Source organism: Oncorhynchus kisutch, unplaced genomic scaffold (assembly GCF_002021735.2).
Source record: "Oncorhynchus kisutch isolate 150728-3 unplaced genomic scaffold, Okis_V2 Okis06b-Okis10b_hom, whole genome shotgun sequence".
Lineage (NCBI taxonomy): Eukaryota > Metazoa > Chordata > Actinopteri > Salmoniformes > Salmonidae > Oncorhynchus > Oncorhynchus kisutch.
The window spans coordinates 17,657,627-17,667,272 of record NW_022261983.1 but is presented as its reverse complement, the minus strand read 5'-3'; positions in this window follow the sequence as shown (position 1 = coordinate 17,667,272).

Genomic DNA, 9,646 nt, shown 5'->3' with positions numbered 1-9,646 from the left:
TGGATAAGGGAAGGCTGTTGATATGAAGACACGTGGATAAGGGAAGGCTGTTGATGTGAAGACACGTGGATAAGGGAAGGCTGTTGATATGGGAAGGCTGTTGATAAGGGAAGGCTGTTGATATGAAGAGGTGGATAAGGGAAGGCTGTTGATATGAAGACACGTGGATAAGGGAAGGCTGTTGATATAAAGACACGTGGATAAGGGAAGGCTGTTGATGTGAAGACACATGGATAAGGGAAGGCTGTTGATATGAAGACATGTGGATAAGGGAAGGCTGTTGATATAAAGATTTGTGGATGAGGGAAGGCTGTTGATATGAAGACACGTGGATATGGGAAGGCTGTTGATATGAAGACACGTGGATAAGGGAAGGCTGTTGATATGAAGACACGTGGATAAGGGAAGGCTTTTGATATGGGAAGGCTGTTGATATGAAGACACGTGGATAAGGGAAGGCTGTTGATATGGGAAGGCTGTTGATATGAAGACACGTGGATAAGGGAAGGCTGTTGATATGAAGACACATGGATAAGGGAAGGCTGTTGATATGAAGACACGTGGATAAGGGAAGGCTGTTGATGTGAAGACACGTGGATATGGGAAGGCTGTTGATATGAAGACACGTGGATAAGGGAAGGCTGTTGATATGAAGACACGTGGATAAGGGAAGGCTGTTGATATGAAGACACGTGGATATGGGAAGGCTGTTGATGTGAAGACACGTGGATAAGGGAAGGCTGTTGATATGAAGACACGTGGATAAGGGAAGGCTGTTGATGTGAAGACACGTGGATAAGGGAAGGCTGTTGATGTGAAGACACGTGGATAAGGGAAGGCTGTTGATGTGAAGACGCGTGGATAAGGGAAGGCTGTTGATATGGGAAGGCTGTTGATATGAAGACACGTGGATAAGGGAAGGCTGTTGATATGAAGACACGTGGATAAGGGAAGGCTGTTGATGTGAAGACGCGTGGATAAGGGGAGGCTGTTGATATGGGAAGGCTGTTGATATGAAGACACGTGGATAAGGGAAGGCTGTTGATATGAAGACATGTGGATAAGGGAAGGCTGTTGATATGAAGACACGTGGATAAGGGAAGGCTGTTGATATGGGAAGGCTGTTGATAAGGGAAGGCTGTTGATATGGGAAGGCTGTTGATATGAAGACACATGGATAAGGGAAGGCTGTTGATATGAAGACACATGGATAAGGGAAGGCTGTTGATATGAAGACACGTGGATAAGGGAAGGCTGTTGATGTGAAGACACGTGGATAAGGGAAGGCTGTTGATGTGAAGACGCGTGGATAAGGGAAGGCTGTTGATATGGGAAGGCTGTTGATATGAAGACACGTGGATAAGGGAAGGCTGTTGATATGAAGACACGTGGATAAGGGAAGGCTGTTGATGTGAAGACACGTGGATAAGGGAAGGCTGTTGATGTGAAGACGCGTGGATAAGGGGAGGCTGTTGATATGGGAAGGCTGTTGATATGAAGACACGTGGATAAGGGAAGGCTGTTGATATGAAGACATGTGGATAAGGGAAGGCTGTTGATATGAAGACACGTGGATAAGGGAAGGCTGTTGATATGGGAAGGCTGTTGATAAGGGAAGGCTGTTGATATGGGAAGGCTGTTGATATGAAGACACGTGGATAAGGGAAGGCTGTTGATATGAAGACACATGGATAAGGGAAGGCTGTTGATATGAAGACACGTGGATAAGGGAAGGCTGTTGATGTGAAGACACGTGGATATGGGAAGGCTGTTGATATGAAGACACGTGGATAAGGGAAGGCTGTTGATATGAAGACACGTGGATAAGGGAAGGCTGTTGATATGAAGACACGTGGATATGGGAAGGCTGTTGATATGAAGACACGTGGATAAGGGAAGGCTGTTGATATGAAGACACGTGGATAAGGGAAGGCTGTTGATGTGAAGACACGTGGATAAGGGAAGGCTGTTGATGTGAAGACACGTGGATAAGGGAAGGCTGTTGATGTGAAGACGCGTGGATAAGGGAAGGCTGTTGATATGGGAAGGCTGTTGATATGAAGACACGTGGATAAGGGAAGGCTGTTGATATGAAGACACATGGATAAGGGAAGGCTGTTGATATGAAGACACGTGGATATGGGAAGGCTGTTGATGTGAAGACACGTGGATAAGGGAAGGCTGTTGATATGAAGAGACGTGGATAAGGGAAGGCTGTTGATTTGAAGACACGTGGATAAGGGAATGCTGTTGATATGAAGACACGTGGATATGGGAAGGCTGTTGATATGAAGACACGTGGATAAGGGAAGGCTGTTGATATGAAGACACGTGGATATGGGAAGGCTGTTGATATGAAGACACTTGGATATGGGAAAGCTGTTGATATGAAGACACGTGGATAAGGGAAGGCTGTTGATATGAAGACACGTGGATAAGGGAAGGCTGTTGATATGAAGACACTTGGATATGGGAAGGTGCTTGAGCCACTTTTAAAAGACCTTATACAATTAGACAAGGAAGGACTTGTTATTCTTGCGCTGGGAAAGATCCTTAAAGGGCACTGTTTTAGCGTGGCAGCAGAACATCTTAGAGCCCACTCCCATGGTGGATTTGTGGAACGTTTTAGCACATCACACATTTCCAGGTTTGTTTGGGGGGAGATTTCTGGGTAAAGGAAGTTAGAACTGGAGAATTCCAACCCGGAACAAAAACAGCAACATTCTGAACATGTTCAAATAGCATCGGAAACTTCCCCTTTAACACATTTTTATGGTATGAAAACTTCCCCTTTAACACATTGTTAGGGTGTGGAAACTACCCCTTTAACACATTGTTATGGTGTGAAAACTTCTCCTTTAACACATTGTTATGGTATGAAAACTTCCCCTTTAACACATTGTTAGGGTGTGGAAACTACCCCTTTAACACATTGTTAGGGTGTGGAAACTTCCCCTTTAACACATTCATATGATGTGAAAACTTCCCCTTTAACACATTGTTATAGTATGAAAACTTCCCCTTTAATAACACATTGTTAGGTTGTGAAAACTTCCCCTTTAACACATTGTTATGGTGTGAAAAAGCAGTGTGTGTGTTGACTAAAAAACTGAAATATTTTCACGTGTCGTCCGTCTGGTTATCCAACACATGTGCTTTATGACTTATTTCTAGAGAGATTCTTTCTCTGGACTTGGCTTTGAGCTTATTAAATGTTTTAATCAAGAATAAATATTTAACTCCGTAAATCTGACTGCCCACATTCATCTCCAAGGAGCATTGGAGGAATCGCACATGAAAACCGGTGCTTATGGTGTCTGCTTCCATTCATAATAGGAACAAACGTACCGCCAGTAGTTGAACAGTCACGACAGATAATATTTGGGGCCTCAAAGATGTTGTTGAACTTGTGGTTGCCCCACATCACACAGGGGAGACTATTTGCTACGTTGACACAAAGTAATCCGAGCCACAGGCAAGAGATTCTGGGAGGTTTTCCCTCAGGAAAGACTTATCCTGAAGGATCATTTAATTTCACATTTTACTGATGAATGCATTTGGACTCCTTATAGCTTTGTGGACTATGCGCTTCCAAGTTAAACACATTTTACTGATGTCTGTCCACAGTGTCTTTAGATGTGATAAAGGACTGTCCTCTCTGTCCACAGTGTCTTTAGATGGTCTAAAGGACTGTCCTCTCTGTCCACAGTGTCTTTAGATGTGATAAAGGACTGTACTCTCTGTCCACAGTGTCTTTAGATGTGATAAAGGACTGTCCTCTCGGTCCACAGTGTCTTTAGATGTGATAAAGGACTGTCCTCTCTGTCCACAGTGTCTTTAGATGTGATAAAGGACTGTCCTCTCTGTCCACAGTGTCTTTAGATGGTCTAAAGGACTGCCCTCTCTGTCCACAGTGTCTTTAGATGTGATAAAGGACTGTCCTCTCTGTCCACAGTGTCTTTAGATGTGATAAAGGACTGTCCTCTCTGTCCACAGTGTCTTTAGATGTGATAAAGGACTGTCCTCTCTGTCCACAGTGTCTTTAGATGGTCTAAAGGACTGCCCTCTCTGTCCACAGTGTCTTTAGATGTGATAAAGGACTGCCCTCTCTGTCCACAGTGTCTTTAGATGTGATAAAGGACTGTCCTCTCTGTCCACAGTGTCTTTAGATGTGATAAAGGACTGTCCTCTCTGTCCACCGTGTCTTTAGATGTGATAAAGGACTGTCCTCTCTGTCCACAGTGTCTTTAGATGGTCTAAAGGACTGTCCTCTCTGTCCACAGTGTCTTTAGATGTGATAAAGGACTGTCCTCTCTGTCCACAGTGTCTTTAGATGTTCTAAAGGACTGTCCTCTCTGTCCACAGTGTCTTTAGATGGTCTAAAGGACTGTCCTCTCTGTCCACAGTGTCTTTAGATGTGATAAAGGACTGTCCTCTCTGTCCACAGTGTCTTTAGATGGTCTAAAGGACTGTCCTCTCTGTCCACAGTGTCTTTAGATGTGATAAAGAACTGTCCTCTCTGTCCACAGTGTCTTTAGATGTGATAAAGGACTGTCCTCTCTGTCCACAGTGTCTTTAGATGTGATAAAGGACTGTCCTCTCTGTCCACAGTGTCTTTAGATGTGATAAAGGACTGTCCTCTCTGTCCACAGTGTCTTTAGATGTGATAAAGGACTGTCCTCTCTGTCCACAGTGTCTTTAGATGTGATAAAGGACTGTCCTCTCTGTCCACAGTGTCTTTAGATGTGATAACCCTGCCCTCTCTGTCCACAGTGTCTTTAGATGTGATAAAGGACTGTCCTCTCTGTCCACAGTGTCTTTAGATGTGATAAAGGACTGTCCTCTCTGTCCACAGTGTCTTTAGATGTGATAAAGGACTGTCCTCTCTGTCCACAGTGTCTTTAGATGGTCTAAAGGACTGTCCTCTCTGTCCACAGTGTCTTTAGATGTGATAAAGGACTGTCCTCTCTGTCCACAGTGTCTTTAGATGTGATAAAGGACTGTCCTCTCTGTCCACAGTGTCTTTAGATGTGATAAAGGACTGTCCTCTCTGTCCACAGTGTCTTTAGATGTGATAAAGGACTGTCCTCTCTGTCCACAGTGTCTTTAGATGTGATAAAGAACTGTCCTCTCTGTCCACAGTGTCTTTAGATGTGATAAAGGACTGTCCTCTCTGTCCACAGTGTCTTTAGATGTGATAAAGGACTGTCCTCTCTGTCCACAGTGTCTTTAGATGTGATAAAGGACTGTCCTCTCTGTCCACAGTGTCTTTAGGATGTGATAAAGGACTGTCCTCTCTGTCCACAGTGTCTTTAGATGGTCTAAAGGACTGCCCTCTCTGTCCACAGTGTCTTAGATGTGATAAAGGACTGTCCTCTCTGTCCACAGTGTCTTTAGATGTGATAAAGGACTGTCCTCTCTGTCCACAGTGTCTTTAGATGTGATAAAGGACTGTCCTCTCTGTCCACAGTGTCTTTAGATGTTCTAAAGGACTGTCCTCTCTGTCCACAGTGTCTTTAGATGGTCTAAAGGACTGTCCTCTCTGTCCACAGTGTCTTTAGATGTGATAAAGGACTGTCCTCTCTGTCCACAGTGTCTTTAGATGTGATACAGGACTGTCCTCTCTGTCCACAGTGTCTTTAGATGTGATAAAGGACTGTCCTCTCTGTCCACAGTGTCTTTAGATGTGATAAAGGACTGTCCTCTCTGTCCACCGTGTCTTTAGATGTGATAAAGGACTGTCCTCTCTGTCCACAGTGTCTTTAGATGGTCTAAAGGACTGTCCTCTCTGTCCACAGTGTCTTTAGATGTGATAAAGGACTGTCCTCTCTGTCCACAGTGTCTTTAGATGTTCTAAAGGACTGTCCTCTCTGTCCACAGTGTCTTTAGATGGTCTAAAGGACTGTCCTCTCTGTCCACAGTGTCTTTAGATGTGATAAAGGACTGTCCTCTCTGTCCACAGTGTCTTTAGATGGTCTAAAGGACTGTCCTCTCTGTCCACAGTGTCTTTAGATGTGATAAAGGACTGTCCTCTCTGTCCACAGTGTCTTTAGATGTGATAAAGGACTGTCCTCTCTGTCCACAGTGTCTTTAGATGTGATAAAGGACTGTCCTCTCTGTCCACAGTGTCTTTAGATGTGATAAAGGACTGTCCTCTCTGTCCACAGTGTCTTTAGATGTGATAAAGGACTGTCCTCTCTGTCCACAGTGTCTTTAGATGTGATAAAGGACTGTCCTCTCTGTCCACAGTGTCTTTAGATGTGATAACCCTGCCCTCTCTGTCCACAGTGTCTTTAGATGTGATAAAGGACTGTCCTCTCTGTCCACAGTGTCTTTAGATGTGATAAAGGACTGTCCTCTCTGTCCACAGTGTCTTTAGATGTGATAAAGGACTGTCCTCTCTGTCCACAGTGTCTTTAGATGGTCTAAAGGACTGTCCTCTCTGTCCACAGTGTCTTTAGATGTGATAAAGGACTGTCCTCTCTGTCCACAGTGTCTTTAGATGTGATAAAGGACTGTCCTCTCTGTCCACAGTGTCTTTAGATGTGATAAAGGACTGTCCTCTCTGTCCACAGTGTCTTTAGATGTGATAAAGGACTGTCCTCTCTGTCCACAGTGTCTTTAGATGTGATAAAGAACTGTCCTCTCTGTCCACAGTGTCTTTAGATGTGATAAAGGACTGTCCTCTCTGTCCACAGTGTCTTTAGATGTGATAAAGGACTGTCCTCTCTGTCCACAGTGTCTTTAGATGTGATAAAGGACTGTCCTCTCTGTCCACAGTGTCTTTAGATGTGATAAAGGACTGTCCTCTCTGTCCACAGTGTCTTTAGATGGTCTAAAGGACTGCCCTCTCTGTCCACAGTGTCTTTAGATGTGATAAAGGACTGTCCTCTCTGTCCACAGTGTCTTTAGATGTGATAAAGGACTGTCCTCTCTGTCCACAGTGTCTTTAGATGTGATAAAGGACTGTCCTCTCTGTCCACAGTGTCTTTAGATGTTCTAAAGGACTGTCCTCTCTGTCCACAGTGTCTTTAGATGGTCTAAAGGACTGTCCTCTCTGTCCACAGTGTCTTTAGATGTGATAAAGGACTGTCCTCTCTGTCCACAGTGTCTTTAGATGTGATACAGGACTGTCCTCTCTGTCCACAGTGTCTTTAGATGTGATAAAGGACTGTCCTCTCTGTCCACAGTGTCTTTAGATGTGATAAAGGACTGTCCTCTCTGTCCACAGTGTCTTTAGATGTGATAAAGGACTGTCCTCTCTGTCCACAGTGTCCTTAGATGTGATAAAGGACTGTCCTCTCTGTCCACAGTGTCTTTAGATGTGATAAAGGACTGTCCTCTCTGTCCACAGTGTCTTTAGATGTGATAAAGGACTGTCCTCTCTGTCCACAGTGTCTTTAGATGTGATAAAGGACTGTCCTCTCTGTCCACAGTGTCTTTAGATGGTCTAAAGGACTGCCCTCTCTGTCCACAGTGTCTTTAGATGTGATAAAGGACTGTCCTCTCTGTCCACAGTGTCTTTAGATGTGATAAAGGACTGTCCTCTCTGTCCACAGTGTCTTTAGATGTGATAAAGGACTGTCCTCTCTGTCCACAGTGTCTTTAGATGTTCTAAAGGACTGTCCTCTCTGTCACAGTGTCTTTAGATGGTCTAAAGGACTGTCCTCTCTGTCCACAGTGTCTTTAGATGTGATAAAGGGAATGTCCTCTCTGTCCACAGTGTCTTTAGATGTGATACAGGACTGTCCTCTCTGTCCACAGTGTCTTTAGATGTGATAAAGGACTGTCCTCTCTGTCCACAGTGTCTTTAGATGTGATAAGGACTGTCCTCTCTGTCCACAGTGTCTTAGATGTGATAAAGGACTGTCCTCCTCTGTCCACAGTGTCTTAGATGTGATAAAGGACTGTCCTCTCTGTCCACAGTGTCTTTAGATGTGATAAAGGACTGTCCTCTCTGTCCACAGTGTCTTTAGATGTATAAAGGACTGTCCTCTCTGTCCACAGTGTCTTAGATGTGATAAAGGACTGTCCTCTCGGTCCACAGTGTCTTTAGATGTGATAAAGGACTGTCCCAGTCTGTCCACAGTGTCTTTAGATGTGATAAAGGACTGTCCTCAGTCTGTCCACAGTGTCTTTAGATGTGATAAAGGACTGTCCTCGTCTGTCCACAGTGTCTTTAGATGTGATAAAGGACTGTCCTCTCTGTCCACAGTGTCTTTAGATGTGATAAAGGACTGTCCTCGGTCTGTCCACAGTGGTCTTTAGATGTGATAAAGGACTGTCCTCGTCTGTCCACAGTGTCTTTAGATGTGATAAAGGACTGTCCTCTCTGTCCACAGTGTCTTTAGAGTGATAAAGGACTGTCCTCTCTGTCCACAGTGTCCTTAGGTGTGATAAAGGACCTGTCTCTCGGTCCACAGTGTCTTTAGATGTGATAAAGGACTGTCCTCTCTGTCACAGTGTCTTTAGATGTGATAAAGGACTGTCCTCTCTGTCCACAGTGTCTTTAGATGTGATAACCCTGCCCTCTCTGTCCACAGTGTCTTTAGATGTGATAAAGGACTGTCCTCTCTGTCCACAGTGTCTTTAGATGGTCTAAAGGACTGTCCTCTCTGTCCACAGTGTCTTTAGATGTGATAAAGGACTGTCCTCTCTGTCCACAGTGTCTTTAGATGTGATAAAGGACTGTCCTCTCTGTCCACAGTGTCTTTAGATGTGATAAGGACTGTCCTCATCTGTCCACAGTGTCTTTAGATGTGATAAAGGACTGTCCTCTCTGTCCACAGTGTCTTTAGATGTGATAAAGAACTGTCCTCTCTGTCCACAGTGTCTTTAGATGTGATAAAGGACTGTCCTCCTCTGTCCACAGTGTCTTTAGGTGTGATAAAGGACTGTCCTCCTAATCAGACAGGTGTTTTACATGGACGATACATTGGAGATAATATAAGACAAGTACTGGAAACAGTAGAACACTATGAAATATCTGGGAAACCAGTCCTGGTTTCAGAGCTGAATGTTTTTGATAAAGTACCACTGGAGTATAAATATACAATATTCAGACCTCTGAATTACAACCCAACTCCCACAGAAGAACGACATAAATACATGTGTGTGTGTGTGTGTGTGTGGTGTGTGAGTGTGTGTTGTGTGTGGTGTGTGTGTGTGTGTGTGTGTGTGTGTGTGTGTGTGTGTGTGTGTGTGTGTGTGTGTGTGTGTGTGTGTGGTGTGGTGTGTGTGTGTGTGTGTGGTGTGTGTGGTGTGTGTGTGTGTGTGTTCACAGGGGGATCAGCTAGCTAGTTCTGACATTGTGGTGCTCTGTTCTCTCAGCTAATTCAACATTGATTGTCCTTAGTTTTCACTGAGTGGTTGTAGCTTTCCTCAAACAGAGATAGAATTGAGGTACTTGAGAGATTGAGAGAGAGAGAGAGAGAGAGGGAGAGAGAGGGAGAGGGAGAGGGAGAGAAAGAGAAAGAGAGATAGAGAGACGAGACAGAGACAGAGAGACAGAGAGAGAGACAGAGAGAGAAGACAGGAGACAGAGAGAGAGAGAGAGAGAGAGACAGAGAGAGAGGAACAGAGAGAGAGAGACAGAGAGAGAGAGACCAGAGAGGAGAGAAGAGAGAGAGAGAGACAGAGAGAGAGA